General features: G+C 33.7%; 1 pseudogene; it reads right to left on the bottom strand.

Annotated features, from left to right (window-relative positions):
• Positions 1-2,805: 2,805 nt before the first annotated feature.
• LOC129286526 (cysteine-rich receptor-like protein kinase 44) lies at positions 2,806-12,459 on the bottom strand (annotated as a pseudogene).
• Between the last annotated feature and the right edge of the window lie 5,415 nt (positions 12,460-17,874).

Genomic DNA, 17,874 nt, shown 5'->3' with positions numbered 1-17,874 from the left:
ATGCATTTCATTGAATTCAATCAGAGGAAGAAGGAGTGGGAGGAGACTCGTGACCAATTGTGTGGCTTGTGTATTCTATGGATAGGATTACGTAATAACAATTTGATCTTTGATATAAACCAAAGCTTAGCAATATTCATTGCCATTAAATGATAAAATTTCGTTACAAAAGTTCCATGAATAGGCATGATTGTTACAAAGTCTCAAAATTTTTGTCCCCAACATAAACTGATCTCATCCACCCACCAAGTTCTTCACAAATTTAGGGAAAAATAAATAAATAACAAAAAATACAAAACATAATCAGAGCTTCCATAATCATCTCACTGTTATAGGAAGGACTTTTAACAATAATTGTTTTAGACTTTTAACATTGGTTATTAAGGGGAAGTGGAAAGTAGACTTTTAACGTCGATTATTTAATCAATATCAAAAATCACTTTCCACATCGGTTATGAAGTAAAAAAAGGAAAAGTGAAAAGTAGACTTTTAACGTTGGTTATTTAACTGATGTCAAAAATCACTTTCCACATTGGTTATATAATCACAAAATTGTTTGTGATTAATTGAAATTTTTTTAAAAAAAATTGTTTGTTTGTTTTTAACATCTAGAACTTAAAACCTATTAAAATAGGATATCTAAAAATTTTAATAATTACAAAATTCTATCCAGCAACAATTAAAAATATTTATTGAAAACATAATAGTTCTAAAACCTTAACTATCAAAATTACACAACAAAATTTATTACAATAAATTTAATTTTTCCTATAAAGGATAAATTTCACTTTATCAAAAACTCAACAAAAAAGCAAAGAATTTTAATTTCTCCCCTTAACATAAACAACATATCAAAATAAAAATTACAAAGAACAAAAATAAAAAATATAAAGACAATAATTTAAATCCAGCTACTATAATTTTCATAAATCAATAAAGAAATAGAAAAATAACAATGAGAGTTACTTGAAATCTACTCAAGAAGAAAATATAACTCAAAGAATCCACTTAAAGTAACACCCAACAATGGAGAATGAAGAAGGTGCAACCATCCACTAAAAAAAAAATGCATCTAAAGAAGATCCACCTACAATGGGAGAAGAGGGAAGAAGGAAGAAAGCAAATGGAGATCTAAAATCAAAGAACTCACTTGAGCCCATACACAAGAGACAGTAACAATGAATTTGCTCTAAAGATGAAGATTAACAGCAACGGAGCTTGATGTACTTCGAACGGTGAAATGAGATGGCTAATGAACATTGACAGACAGTGCATGGAGCTTCTCAGAGAAAACAATGGGCAAAGGTTGAAGCTTTGAAGGCTAGACGAGTCTAGCAAGAGAGAACTTGAGAAGAGAGAGAAATGGGAAAAAAAGAAATGGCTGTTTGAATGGGGGACGAAGATGCGAAGGAAATAAATTTAAAGAGAAACAACGTCAGTTTTTTGAAAAACCAACATTGTTTCTCTTTTCAACATCAGTGCTATGAAAACCGATGTTGAAAAATTTCAAATTTCCACCCTTTTTATTTTTTAAGCTTTTTAACATCGGTTATTTGAAAAAATGATGTGAAATATATTTTTAACGTCAGTTATTCATACAACCGATATTAAAACTCTTTACCTTATTTACAAAACTGCCACCGTTTTTTTTTACAAAGAATTTTTGCTTAATCGACATTAAAAAGCGACGTAAAAAGTGGTTTTTTTAGTAGTAATCTTCTTCTTTGCATATCTAGCCTTAGAATGTGTGCTTTGCAATTTCATCACTATTTCTGATATTAAATTGACCTCTCTAACAAAGCTTTTCCATCCCTTGACTCAGTCTTCTCAAGGCCACCATTTTCATTAGTAAATTTATCTACATGTTCAATGAGCTCATTTATGACATCCTTCAACCTCTGTTTAATTTCACTATCATGCCATGTGAAGTGCCCACATCCTCCCTATCACCTGATGAACCTCAAAACCTAGGGTAATGGCAATGAAGAGTGATAGTCGAATCTCAAAACCATTTCATCTCTACTAATCTGGTCATAATTTGGGCACTCATAAAATTGTCTCCCTGAGTTTTTTTGGCTCCATAAAGTCCATTGAGGAGCAAGTAAGCGATAGTGACAGTACCTTGTCGGACTTCATATTGCGTTTTATGACCTTGCCTCAACACCAAAGCCCTCCTTCTGAAGCCGGCTGTGGACACCAACGATTGTTAATCACTCATTCTCATCTCGTCATTCCTTCATTATCATCAACTGGGTTCTTCCTCTCCTCACAAGCTTCGATGTGCTTTGCTTTGTCTTCGTCTTCTCACATGCTTCCTTGTGTTGTGCTATGTCTTATTCTCCAACTCATGTTCAAATTTAAAGCACCAGACCAAAGTCCATCATGGCAACCATCAATATTGAATGCAATCTCGAATGACAAAGCAGCAATCCAATGAGGCACAATACGATCAAAATTTCAAAGTTAATGATCGAAGCAATCACAGGTTGATGACAAACCATAACATTATACTGAATTGAAAAACAGTAGGATGACATTGTGCCATAAAATACTTAAGGATGTGGGGAGCGTTTGAGTGATGAAAACTTCGAAGTAGATTAATTTGTAGATGAAAAATATTCTTTATATCTTTAAATAAAAAAAATATTGCTGATTGCTCGTAACATAACAGATCCCCCCCCCCCCCAAAAAAAATGTGATAAGATATTGTACACTTCCATTTCCATTCATATATGAATAGAAATATTCGTCTCAGAAATGCCAAAAGGATCGTTAACGTCCAGTAAGAGAAATTGAAGCCTTGTTCTAGCGAGGAAAGAAGTTACTCATAGACACTTCATTAATAGAGCTTGATCCATTACTTCCAGATCCAATGGATGGCTCCATTTGACCATGTAGAAGAAATCCAGGTTCTTGTGGAAATGGCAATTGAATAGAATCATTAGTAAGATAATGAACTACTGTGGCCATGGCAGGCCTCAAGTCTGGATTTTTTTTGTACACATAATAAACTAATCTGGATGCACTTTATCACTTCATTGTATGACCCCAATGCTTTAACGTTTGGATCCAGTATCTCCAACAACTTTTCAGCCCTCCATTGATTCCAAACCTGCAGCAATTAAGTAAAATTAATTATTTTAATCATAACCCTTTTATGACCAAATTATACAATATTATAGGAATAATCTTTCTCCATTTTGAAAGGTGAGGTGATTTCGTAAGAAGTATATTAGTGGGATAAACTTGGTGTATGTAAAAAAACTTACATAACTTATGAGATTATCAGCATGATACTGTGATTGATCATGACAATTCATATTCTTCCTTCCATTGATAATTTCTAGAACTATAACTCTAAAACTAAAAACATCTGATTTTTCAGAATAATGTCCAAACATTACATATTCTGGAGACATATAACCACTGAAAAAAAGATTTATCAATAATAAAATGTTATCCAATAGATATCAAGAGAGATATAGATAAAAAAGGGAAAAGATTTATAACTTACTATGTTCTAGCGATTCTATTTGTACTTCCTTCATTTTCATTGATAGATACCATTTTAGCTAATTCAAAATCTGAAATTTTTGGATTCATTTCATCATCTAACAAAATATTGCTGGCTTTTAGATCACGATGTATAATTTTAAGGCGAGAATGTTCATGAAGATAAAGAATTCCTTAAGCAACTCCTCCTATAATTTTATAACGTTCCAACCAATTTAGTATTTCGCTTCTCTGGGAACCTATACATACAATTGTTTGTAAGTGACTAAAACGACAAAATAAATAAAAATAATCTTAGTTTAAGAAATTAACCCTAGGAAGTAGTTAACAAACGGCACAAAATAACTAACAAAAATATAAAATGCATTTATGGACTATAAATTTCAACTATAAGTTAAAATGAGTTTAGAAGAGTCATACCAAATAGAAAATAGTCCAGGCTTCGGTTGGGAACATATTCATATACAAGTATTTTTTCTTGCTCTTCTATACAAAATCCTAATAATGTCACCAAATTTCTGTGCTGGAGTCTAGCTATTAATAAAACTTCATTCTTAAATTCTTCTGCACCATGACCAGACTCTTTTGAAAGTCTCTTCACAGCTATATTTTTGCCGCTTGAAAGAATACCCTAAATTGCATTTGGTTGGATTAAAAGGGAAAAGTATAATAAATGCGCATATAAAATGCTTAATCAAAGAGCATTTTGTCACCTTGTAAACTTGTCCAAAGCCACCTTTGCCTAATCTATTTTCCTCTGAAAATTTATTAGTCGCAGATTCAATAGTTGCCAAATTGAATTCCAGAGGCTCTAAATCGGTGCCTTCATTTCCAACTAAACAAATTGAAAAACAAAATATTTATATACATTAATTAATTCCATTCCCACAACTCTTCCAAATAGCAAAATTATAAGGGTGATCCAAGGGATAGAACGAAATTAAATTACTTACAATATTGTTGTCTGAGAACAGCCCTACGACTCTTCACTTGATTCTTTAAGAGATAGTAGGCAAAACAAAAAATATTCCCGTACCAACAAGAGAAGCCGCAACTATCACAATAATTGGTGCTGATTGGCCTTTCCCTTTTACTGTTAAAAAAAACAAACAAACAAACATACTTCCAGATTCAATGCCATTTACAAGGAACAAGTAGGATTATTAGGACTCATGATTTAGCATACAAAAGAATGGAAATTAGCTTTGTAATGAAATATAATACAATGATTAATTTGGACTACATAGTAGGGTGGTGCAAATATATAACCCAATAAACCTTATTCAATAATTCAGTCAAATCAGGTTGGTCAAGTCCAAGAAAAATCAAGCAGGATGTTAAAAAAAAAAAAATTCGGACTCATGCATTGGGCAAATTCAGCCTGCCCATTGCGACCCTATGTAGGTAAACTCAGGAAAAAGCTATAATTGTGGGTCAAAAAGATGCTGCTTGGCAACTATAATTGGGTGGACTATGTCCTATTTATAAGTAATTTTTAAATATTTTATCTAAATTAAGATAAATTTAAAATTTATTAACTCTATTTAAAAATTTAATAAGTTGTCATATCTCTATTAAATATTCATACTTTAATAAACATACTTTCTTCTTCAATATTAAATAGAGGATAAAAGAGAAAATTTAAGATAAAAATTAAATGACATTACTTATAAATATGGGGAAAAAAAATCTTTTCTCTCTACCCTATAAATAAAATTATAGGAAGTTGTTCATCTTAAAACCCTAATTGGCCTGGAAAAAGAAGGAATTTTGAATTTTTTTTGGTCATTATATGATAATGTATTTTATTTTATATAAAGCATGCAAAAATGTGGGTAAGGGTTAGAATCTCTGGTTGATATAGATGTATATATTTAACACCCAACCCCACCTCAAAACTTAATTAAATCGCTAATAGGACACTTTAAGCAATTAAATAAAACGTAGGTAAGGAAAAAGTATGCAAGTTGATTTAACTTTACCTCAAGGATCTGAAGGGCCTGTCGGAGAAGAAGGTAAAGTCGATGATGAAGGCGTTGTCCCTACAAGCTGATCATCAGAACGATAGAAACAAAACAGTTCATAGCAAACATTGCAACTGGGATACAGAACTCTTCCTCCTGCCATACCCTCACAACACGAAGGAAGGTCCCCAATTGCACCATTCAATCACATTCTGCAATCTCCGGCGGAGAGGTCCGGCGTGTTGTATGTGTGTCAAAAGTACATTGACTAAAAGAAGGAATCTCCTAGTGTATATATGCTAAGGAATGAAATGGGCTAGTAAAATGGGCTTGGAAGAGAAGTGGCCTCACGCACATGAGACAGGCCAACTCAGGGCAATCGCAGTTGAAATCAGCCAATTCGCCCCCTGCGCGCGAGTTCAAGAGGCACTGGGTTCCTTTTATCGAGTTATTTTTCCAAACTTTCTGATTAAATAAATAATTATTTTAGCTTACCCGAAAAACCTCTGATTTTGTTGTTTTGAATTTGAACTTGAGGCTTTGGTAGTTTTTGGACATTAAACCTCTTCTGGAAACCGAATTCTGTGCGTTAATGTTTTGTCTGCCAAACGTCTTCGGATTGATAAATGTTGAACGTTTTCGGATTAATGGACGTGCACGTTATTGCTATTCAAGGCATGTGTAACTGAAGCATTAATCCATGAACGTTCGTTGTTTAATGTGTGTATAACCGAAGCATTAATCGATAATTATAACCTAATGTTTGTGTCTCCTTCCTCAGCCTATAAATAGATATGGGTGCGGACAAAACAGTGTGCCAACGTTCTCGTCCTCTCCTCCCTCTGTCTTCTGTTCGTCTGTTCTTATTTTTAGTCTCTGCTATTCTGTTCCCTTGCTCCGCTGCAGGAACTGCTTGTTTAATCCTGGGGAATTGCCGGTCTGTCGTCCAGGTGTTCCGGAATAGTTCTTAAGGATAATGTCCTTCTGGGAACGACTCAAGCAATTAGAAGCTCGCTGTTCACATCTGCATCTGCTACCTACAACAATCTTAAGAACTATCAACCCAATGGCGACCAACGGTACTAAGAATGTCACTCCCGAATGTGTGCCCAGTGGTTCGGCTGGAGGTTAATACATCCTTACCGCTGCTGCCGTCCCCCTACCAAGGCCGCTCCCGGACATGTCGAAGATAGAAGTCTTTGATGGCCGGAACTTCAAATGCTGGCAGGAACATGTCTTCACCATTCTTGACATGCATAATGTGGCCGCTGCTCTTGCTCAATCCAAGCCTCCTGCTGATACTGATCAAGCCCAGAGAGTTGCATAAACTCATGCAAACAAGGTATGTCGACACACTATCATTAGCACTTTATCTAATGATTTGTTCGATGTTTACTGTGTCTACAAGGAAGCTTGTAAGATATGGGAGTCCCTGGTGACAAAGTACACTGCTGAGGATGCTGGCAAACAAAAATTCATTATGGGCAACTACTACAAATAGGAGATGACTGAGAACAAGGATGTCAAGGAGCAAATCAACGAATATCATAAGCTGCTGGAGGAGCTTCGTGCTGAAAACATTAACCTTATAGACAAGTTCGTTGCAGGGATACTGATTGAGAAGTTGCCAGAATCATGGTCTGACTACAAACAGCAGCTGAAACACAAACAGAAGTAGCTATCCTTGACTAACTTGATCACTCATATCATCATCGAAGATACCAACTGCAAGGCAATACGTGCAGCTTGAACCAGAGAAATGACATCCAAAGCCAACCTGGTGGAGACAAAGCCTCACAACAAGAGGTATGATTCTAAAACTAAAGACAAGAAGAATAGAAAAACTAATTACAAACCTAATGCTTCTAACCCCTCTTTTAAAAAGAAAGGAGACTGTTTTGTCTGTGGTAAACCAAGACACTATACAGCACAGTGTAGGAAGAGAGCAAACCATGATAAGCCTTGGAAGCCAAATGTAAATTTGGTACAACGAGATGGTGATAGTGATGATGATATCATTGCTGCAGTGGTGTCACAAGCTCTCTTGATTTCTGATGTGAAGAAATAGGTGGTAGACTCCGGGGCTACCAGGCACATATGTGCTAGCCAAGAGATGTTTACTACTTATAATCCTGTAAAGGAAGGGAAAGACCATGTTTACCTCGCTGATTCCCGAACTGTTAAAGTTCAAGGAAAAGGAAAAGTGGTCTTAAAGCTCACATTAAGAAAGACTTTGGCTATGAACGATGTTCTGCATGTGCCTGAAGTTAGAGCTAACTTAATGTCAGTTGCTCTTTTAGGGAAAGCTGGGGTTAAAGTGTCATTTGAATCTGACAAGATTGTAATGACAAAAATTAATGTGTTTGTAGGCAAAGGGTATTGTAATCAGGGATTGTTTGTTTTGAATGTTGATGAAATGAACAAGACTGAATCTTCTGAGTATATGCATGTTTATATGGTTGATTCTTTTGATCTGTGGCATGCTAGACTAGGTCACGCTAGTAAAGGTTATATAAATAGGACGCGACAACTTGGACTACTTTCTGAAATTAAAAATAATGATTTTGGAAAATGTGAAGTATGTGTTGAAACTAAATAAAGTAAAAAACCTCATTTTTCTAGTCAAAGAGAATCTGAATTACTATCTTTAATTCACACAGATTTAGGTGACTTAAAACAAACCATGACTAGAGGTGGTAAAAAATATTATATTACTTTTATTGATGATTTTTCAAGATATACTAATGTATACTTGTTAAGAAACAAAGATGAAGCTTTTGAAAAATTTCTTTTATATAAAGCAGAGGTTGAGAATCAGTTAAACAAAAGAATTAAGAGGGTTAGATCGGATAGAGGAGGAAAATATGTTTTGTTAAATGATTCTGGTGAAAAAGAAGGAATTATACATGAGATAACACCTCCTTATTTTCCTGAGTCTAATGGGGTTGCAGAAAGAAAAAATAGAACATTAAAAGAAATGATCAATGCTTTGCTTGTGAGTTCTTCTGCCCCTAATAACTTGTGGGGTGAAGCTATTTTGTCTGCATGTTTTTTACAAAATAGAATACCTCATAAGAAAACAAAGAAAACACCTTATGAGTTATGGAAAGGGTTTACCCCAAATTTAAAATATTTAAAAGTGTGGGGGTGTCTTGCAAAAGTTTTATTACCTGACCCTAAAAAAAGAAAAATTGGTTCTAAAACTTTTGATTGTATGTTTATTGGATATGCTAAACAAAGTACAGCATATCATTTTTTAGTTTTAAAAAATGATATTTTAGACTAAAATACAATTGTAGAGACTAAGGATGCTGAATTTTTTGAACATATTTTTCCCTTAAAAATTAAGCATGTTTCTAAACCTGTTGAGAATTCAGAGTTTGAACAAAACTTAAATGAGGATTTGGTTTTAAGGAGAAGCAAAAGGCAAAGGAAAGAAACAAGTTTTGGAGATGATTTTTACACTTATCTAATACAAGATGAACTGTTAAATTTTTATGAAGCTATCTCTTCTCCTGATGCCAAATTTTGAAAAGAAGCAATTGAAATGGAAATTGATTCTTTAAAGAAAAATAAAACTTGGGTTTTATCAAATTTGCCCCAAGGAGCTAAGGCTATTGGGTGTAAATGGATTTTTAAGAAAAAATATTTTCCAAACGGTTCAATTAATAAGTGTAAAGTAAGGCTTGTAGGCAAGGGTTTTACTCAAAAAGAAAATATAGATTATTTTGACACATTTTCTCCTGTGACTAGAATCTCTTCTATAAGAGTTCTTGTTGCTTTGGCTTCAATTTACAAACTTTTTGTTCACCAAATGGATGTTAAAATCGCTTTTTTAAATGGTGATTTGGAAGAAGAAATTTACATGGTACAGCCTGAGGGATGTGTGATTCCTGGGCAAGAAAATAAAGTTTGTAAACTTGTAAAATCTTGATATGGCTTAAAACAAGCACCCAAGCAATGGCATAAAAAACTTGATCAAGTTTTGATAACTGGTGGATTTTCTACTATTGAAGTAGAAAGGTATGTTTATACAAAGCTTGTGAATAATGATTGTGTGATTATATGCTTGTATGTGGATGATATGTTAATTTTTGGCTCTAGTATGTGTGTTGTTAATGAAACAAAAAATTTTCTTTCTTCAAATTTTGACATGAAAGATATGGGTGAAGCCAAGGTAATCTTGGGTGTAAAAATCATAAGGAATGAAAATGGAATCTTGCTTTCCCAAGAACATTATGTTGAGAAAATTCTCAAAAAGTTTGGACATCTTGAAGATGCTCCTCTAAGTACTCCTTATGATTCGAGTATGCAATTAAAAAAGCACAAAGGTGACCCAGTTGCTCAATTTGAATATGCACAGATTATTGGGAGTCTGTTACATTTGATGAACTTTACTAGACCTGATATAGCTTATGCTGTAGGCAGATTAAGCAAATATACCCACTGCCCAGGCAGTAAACACTGGGAGGCTCTGGTGAGAGTCTTGAGATATTTGAGAGGTACCATGAATTATGGTATATTGTATAGTGGATTTCCTGCTGTATTGGAAGGATATAGTGATGCTAACTAGATTTCAGATTCAGAAGAGATAAAATCCACTAGTGGTTACATATTCACTCTTGGTGGTGGTGCAATAACCTGGAAGTTTGCAAAACAGACAATCAACACAAAATCCTCAAGGGATTTTGAGTTCATAGCCATGAAGCTGGCTGGGACTAAGGCTGAGTGGTTGAAAAACTTCTTAGCAAGTATTTCAATAGGTGAAAAGCCCACACCATCAGTGTCTTTACATTGTGATAGCTAGTCTGCAATAGCAACGGCTAAAAATAAGACCTTCAATGGCAAAAGTAGACATATTCGATTGAGACATAATATTATAAGGCAGCTGCTCAAAGACAGGGTCATCTCAATCGATTATGTGAGATCAGAGTTAAATTTGATAGATCCGTTTAACTAAACCCCTAGGGAAGAAATTTATTATTGAAACGTCGAGGGGAATGGGACTTAAGCCTATTTGAAATTAATGGTGATGGCAACCCAACCTTTGTGATTGGAGATCCCATGAAGAAGGTTCAATGGGTAAGAACAAGTCACTTGTTAGTTCTGCTAGCACTGAATTTGTCCCTTCCTATGGCTTGAGAAAGTGCTAGAATGCATTGAACGGAGGCTGAGCAAAAGCTCTTAATGTTTTCATAGTCCTTGCGGATGGTGTATTCATTGCAGATACACTTGATGAAAACACCTATACAAATATGGAGTGGGGCCGCTCCTATGAGATTGTGGCGAAATCTCTAGAGCATTTGTTAAAACTAGGCATACGCATGGCCGATAACGTGCAAAACCGTCGTTAATAGCAGAGACTGTGGGGGTATAATCCGATTAATAAGACCTCTAGCACACGTTCAAGATCTGTTGGTTCAATAACGAAGTTATACCAACTTTTCTGTGTGCTAAGTTTTATTAGTCTAGATTTGGTTCAAGTCGACAGACACCAAATTCAAAGTGATTATCCTTTGTGTGAATAACACAGACGAACATAGATCTTTTTGACACATGTGGGGGATTGTTGTATGTGTGTCAAAAGTACATTGACTAAAGAAGGAATCTCCTAGTGTATATATACTAAGGAATGAAGTGGACTAGTAAAATGGGCTTGGAAGAGAAGTGGCCTCGCGCACATGAGACAGGCCAACTCAGGGCAATCGCAGTTGAAATCAGCCGATTCGCTCCCCCTGCGCGCGAGTTCAAGAGGCACTGGGTTCCTTTTACTGGGTTATTTTTCCAAACTTTCTGATTAAATAAATAATTATTTTAGCTTACCCGAAAAACCTTTGATTTTGCTGTTTTGAATTTGAACTTGAGGCTTTAGCAATTTTTGGACATTAAACCTCTTCTGGAAACTGAATTCTATACGTTAATGTTTTGTCTGCCAAACGTCTCTGGATTGATAAACGCTGAACGTTTTCGGATTAATAGACGTGCACATTATTGCTGTTTAAGGTGTGTGTAACTGAAGCATTAATCCATGAACGTTCATTGTTTAATGTGTGTATAACTGAAGCATTAACCGGTAATTATAACCCAACGTTTGTGTCTCCTTCCTCGGCCTATAAATAGACATGGGTGCGGATAGAATAGTGTGCCAGTGTTCTCGTCCTCTCCTCCCTCTGTCTTCTATTCGTCTGTTCTTATTTTTAGTCTCCGCTATTCTATTCCCTTGCTCCGCCGCAGGAAGTGCTTGTTTAACCCTGGGGAACTGCCGGTCCGTCGTCCAGGTGTTCCAGAATAGTTCTTAAGGACAGTGTCCTTCCAGGCACGACTCAAGCAATTAGAAGCTCACTGTTCACGTCTACATCTGCTGCCTACAACACAGCGTGCACTTAGCCAGACAATACAGAGTTTGAGACCCTGAAATATTAGCTTCTCTCGTCGCAAACTTCTTCTAATCTCCCAATGCAGGTTTTGCCGCCTCGTTGGCCGTCTTGTTCAAGGTGGTGAACATTATACTCGTGAAGTTTGCTTGCCCGGAGACATTGCCGGTGTTCCAAAGGGGGAAGCCGGTTCGAGGCCTTGTGTCGACGGCGAAGAAGAAGGAGCGATTGGAGTAATGAAGCAAGCACTCATTGTACCAGATTATAGCCTCCTTGAAAAATCCACACACAGAAGGCAATCTTTAGATTGCGTTATTCACTCATTGGCGGCACACCTGGAGAGTGACATCACCGCAACACATGAAGAGGCCGTATACGCCGCCGCCGCCGATAGCCACCATGGTGGTGTTGTAAAAATAGGTGTTGGCGGCGTTGGTAGAAGATAAGGAAGATAGGAGGGTAGTGAGGTTGGATTGAAAGGAACTATTAGCACTGAAGGTTTTGTTGGCAGAGCAAACGTGTGAGAGATAAGTAGTCTGTGCTTCAGAAAATAGGAAGCGAAGGAGGAAGAAGAAGAAGAGGAGGAAGAAAGCTTTGTGGGAATCCATAATCATGGAGGTCAGTGAGAAACTGATAATGATGGTTTAGATGACGACGACGACGATGATCAAGGTTTTATTGCTTGTGTTTGAATGGCAAGTGGGGGAAGCGTCTTGCCTTGGAAGGTGACATTGCACACGCAAGCCAATATTGAGGTGAGCAAGGTCAAACTTTGCATCTTTAATATTTTTCTTTATATATATACACACACACACACATAAACTATATATCAACTAGTTTTAGTTTATGAAAATTATATTGGGTTCTCAAACAACAACAACAACAACAACAAGCCTTTATCCCACTAGGTGGGGTCGGCTATATGAATTGCAAGATGTCATTGTGCATTAGTTCTCAATAATTCATATTTAAGTTAACCGGATTGCATTGGTGTAAAGTTCTTTGAATAACTGGCATCAAAAAATAGTTCTTTTAATAACGATGTTCTTTTTCTTTTAATGCAAAAAATTCAAGTTGAGAGAGATTGAATTGCTCTGTGTGAACAAATATTAAATCAATTACACCAAATACCTTTGGTCATTGCTACATTTTCTATTTTTTTTATTTTTCTATTTTGAAATGAATGTTAAAAAATTGGAAAAAGATAATTAAATCCTAAAAAAGAGAATTAATGACAACTAAAATTTTTCATAAATTTTTTTGAAAAATGAATTGGGAATATCAATTACAATAATCATTGAAAATTATTAATTTTTAATTGTGAATAAGATATTTAAATTTCAAATATTTCTCCCAATTTGTATATTAGCAATTCTTAATTTGCAATTGTCTGAATTAATATTTATAATTTATTTTTAAATTATTTTTTAAGAATTTAACTGTTATTAATTTTTTGTGAGACTTTGCCATCAGTCTCCCAAAAGCATTCATCATTACAAAAATGATGTCATCATTAAAAAATTATATACATCATTGTTTATGAGAATAAATTAGTACCATAGAAATAATTAAATAATCTCATTAAAATAAAATATGATTTTTAATTTATGTAGTATAATAAATATTTAAAGTAGTGAGTGTTAAAAAATTTTCCTATAGTTCACTAAAATCTAAGTTGATGCTAATTATATATTTCATCGTTTTTAAAAGTTGAAGAAAAACATTGCACTAAAAATAAATTTAAGTCCTAGAGGTTTCTAGATTTATAGGTTAGAAGTCAATTTACTTTTCTATCCCATTAATATTTATTTATGGAAATTATTTGGACATTGCATTTATTTTCTTTACCAGGCTATGGCAACGAGCATCCCTGGCCGACGGAAAAAACGTACACCACTGAAATTGGGAGAGAAGTGACGACAACGGCTCTCCGGGCGTTTGAGATCGAAGAAGAATGGAGTTTGTGTTAATTATATTTGTGCCATTAATTAAAAATATGATGTGTTTTGAGAATAATAAATCCAAAAGTACACCCAAAAGTTGCTCGTGTTTTTTTTTTAACTCTTCAAAACACTCATGTTTTTTTATTTTTCAAAACACTTTGTTAAAAACACCTTGCTAAATAATTTTTTTAATTAAAAAAATGTTCCAAGAACATTATTTTATTTTATTTTATCAATATTAAAGCAATTTATCATTGATATTTGGATTCAAATTGATAATTAATTTCACTGTTTGTGTTTAAGTCAGTATAAATATTTTTTGATAGATGTTATTTAAATATAAGTATTTTTTTTCAATTGATATTAATTAATATATTTCTTGCAAAAATAACAAAATTTAATTTATTTTCTTAACTTGTTAAATTTTTAATTGATCACAGGAGTTAGAGGATTTGACATCAATTAGTAATTATTAACAAGGTCCTAATTTCAATTCAAGACAACAGTTCTTTAGTAGAAAAGTGTTTAGCATGTAGAAAGATGTTTTCCAGAAGAAAATGAAATATGCACTTATCTTGTTTTCTTTCTAAATACATTTTTCATTTCTTTTCTATAAAAGATTTTTCCATGTAACAAACATGAGGGTCTATTAAGTTAGTCCTAAGTTTCATATACAAAAGAAGATAACAAAGTTAAATTTTAAACAACGGGAGAATAATTTATTGATATAAAAATTGAATAAGTATTTGGATTTATTTTCGGGAAAAAAAAATCATTTTTGAATCTGGGTGTATCCATTTGTTGCTTGTGTTAAAGGGAGCTTCTCTACTGAGATATTTCTTTGATTGTTTGGTTGTTATGGTTAATATGGAAATAAAGAAATGGAGTGGTATTTAACCAAAAGCTTGTTAACCCCTTATATTTAAAGCCAAGATATATGTGAATGCATTCTGGAACTTTGTTATGACTGATACTCCAAATCCTCTTAATAGACGTTAGCTTGCACCTGAAAGTGGTTGTGTTAAAATAAATTGCAATGGTTCTTTTGTTTCATCCGAGGAAGATTTTTCCATGGGTATTATTTGAAAAAATGGTATGGGTGATTTTCTTGTGGGGATTTAGGAATCACAGGTGGATGTTAAATCAGGCATGACTTCTTCTCCCTCCGTTCTCATATATAAGATAGTTTTAATTGAATTATGTAAATCGATAAAAATTGATTATTTAATTAAAAATACAGCAACTTTTTAATTTTTTAATTATTGTAAATAAAAAATGAATCTCTTTTTTTAAAATGAATTAATGAGAGTACTTATCTTTTTCTCTTTTTAATTTAATAAGGGTATAAAGGTTCATTCATTGAAAAATATGTCAACAACCTCTTATATTTAGAAATAAAAAAAAGTTTTACAAGACTTCTTATATATAAGGACAGAAGGAGTAGTTGTTAAGAAAGGATTTTAGTGTTTGATTGAGCTAAACATTGTTGTTGTCATTGTGGAAACTCATAATGCAGATGTTTTTTCATGTGTTTCATCGAGCTTTGTTAATAGATGCAAGTAAGACTCTTGTTTTTCGCTCAAGGATAATCTATCTCTTTGGGCAACTAGATCTGGCTCTCGTTTAATTTTCTTTTACTACTCGTGATATATAATAATGAAGCTGTTGACTTTACGTTCTCAAGAAGGTGTGCCCGTTTTAGGCTTGTGGAAACATCGTCACCTTCTCTTCAATTATTTTGGATCGAGATGCTGAGGCCTGAGGGAATTAAAGTCTCTTCTAAGATTGCAGTAATAAATTTTAACTTTAAACATCAATTTAATGGAAAATTACAGAAGTGATATAAAATATTATAGAAAAGAATTAAAAAATTACAGGTAAGGTACTAATAATTCATACATTTTACATATATTTATCTCTCTTTTCTTAACTTTTTAGCACTTATTTTGAAGTATTTTGGTTTAATTGAGTCATATTTGTGATTAGAGGGAGAAGGAATATTTTGGTAAAATTTTTGAAATTTATTACATATTTTTTATAATTTTATTGAATATTATTTTCAATTCCTATGTCTACGGTGTTTTTCATTGCACGGGCATACCAAAAGGGCATGTTCTCAACAGATGTGATGTTCTTGACTTTTAAAATCAAATGGGCCAGTTTCAGGGGTCCTTTAACGCAATTTTTCTGAATACAAGTGCTCAAAAATAAAAGGAATTAATAAATAAAGATAGAAAAACATGGAACATTTATATGATGCATGAGAGAAATCATGATATTGATAATGATAAAAAAGAAATTATAAGAAATAAAAGAAAAGTGCTAGTGCACTATTACAATTGTTCTACTAGAATCTAGTGCTTTACTAATTCTTAGAAAACTCTAATGCTCTCTGTTGAATGCATGACATGCTAAGGACACTGTATTTAATCTACTACTGAAGGATTAAAGGAGTCGTGCTAGGTGAAGTAAGGGATGATGTTGGGTCACGATTTAGGTTTCTGTGTTGGGCAAGTAGATTTTGGATTTGAATCGTTGAAGTGTTCAAAGAGATTATCTATAGATATTGTGTGTAGAGTTAAAGAGATGCATATGTGTGTGGTCACTTTCCTTTTGTAAGTATAAAGTGACAGTTTTTTCATGACTCTATGCTTCACTTTTTAGGGCCACTAGCTACAATGTTCTCTATAATTTCCTTCAATCTTTGCCATTTTCAAAGTGACACGTTAGTTCATTTTCATAACAAGCAATCATCTTTTTTTTCAAAAGATTCATGAGCTTGCGCCAAAATTATTATTTTTAACCCAAATAATTGGATTGGGAGGGGGGAATCATATTTTAGCCCAAACACTCTAAAATATATTTTTTTATTGATTTCATTATTTTATGTGCAGGTGGCTTCATGAAAAAAAAAAGTAAATAGAGAAATAAATTAGGAAATTTTCTTTCTCCTATTTTACTTTTTTTTTGTTATTCTTCCCTAATTTATTCTCCATTTATTTTTCAGCCTTTTTCCCCATAAATTCCAGACCTGGAAAAAATAAAATTCCCCTCCAAAAATATTAAGAATCCCACGTTTAACTCATACAACTCCTTCATTCACAATACATGGACGCTTCCTGATTTTGGGGACCGTCTAGCTTTTCCACTTCACTTCAATTCATCTATTATCATCCAGATTTCAATTTTGATCACCGCCTCTTCACTCCAATTCCACTTCTAATTCCATATTCGCACACATCCTCTCCAATTCTTCTTTTGTTCATCCCTTTGGCTCTTCCTTTGATCTTGTACGTGCTCTTCATTAATTTTAAAATTCCAACCGATCAGAATCATCTTCATGAAACCCGATTCATAACCACTCCATCTATTTGATCATCTGACTCCATTTTCATAACTTCACGCTCTTCAACTCTTCCCGTGACAACCGAGCTTCTTCATGGATTTGGAGATTTCTTGGAAGCAATGACGCAAGGCTAAATCACATAGATTCTAAGAAGCAAAGTGATGTGCATGAATTCTAGATCTTCAAGATGCTAAGCAAATCTAATTCTAGGTTTTTTCTTTATTCTAATTGCAATTTTCCTAGATTTCCCAATTTGGTTTGGAGGATTGTAACTAGTACACTTTAAGTATTTGATAAAATGCTTTTGGGGCATTTGATTGAAGAGAACATGTATTTTTTTACTATTAGAATGTTGGATTCTTTGCTAGAATTTTGAGCTTCACATGCTTGCTTGTTCTAAAATTGGTCCATTGAATTAAATTGTGTAATTATGTTGTTTAATCATTAGAAACTTAATTTGAATTTAATCAATTGGTTAATTTTAAACTAGGTGTTATTTGTGGTTGTTTTTAACATATCCAATAACAATATACACGTTAAGATTTTAATGAAGCAGGTCTAGTTTTTTATATAATTGCTGAAATTCTAAAATTATATGGTGACTATATGTACTAGGTTCAAATGATTATTTGAGCTACATAAGATTAATGAGAATGAAAGCTTAGCTAGTTGTGTGACAAGGATTGTATTCCACTAAATTTCAAGAAATTTATCTTTTACAATTGAACACATTC

The sequence above is a fragment of the Prosopis cineraria genome, unplaced genomic scaffold, assembly GCF_029017545.1.
Source record: "Prosopis cineraria cultivar Desert tree isolate PC_DT_omini unplaced genomic scaffold, ASM2901754v1 PC11, whole genome shotgun sequence".
Lineage (NCBI taxonomy): Eukaryota > Viridiplantae > Streptophyta > Magnoliopsida > Fabales > Fabaceae > Prosopis > Prosopis cineraria.
Note: the sequence above shows the minus strand (reverse complement) of the source record. Positions and strands in the feature narration are given on the sequence as shown.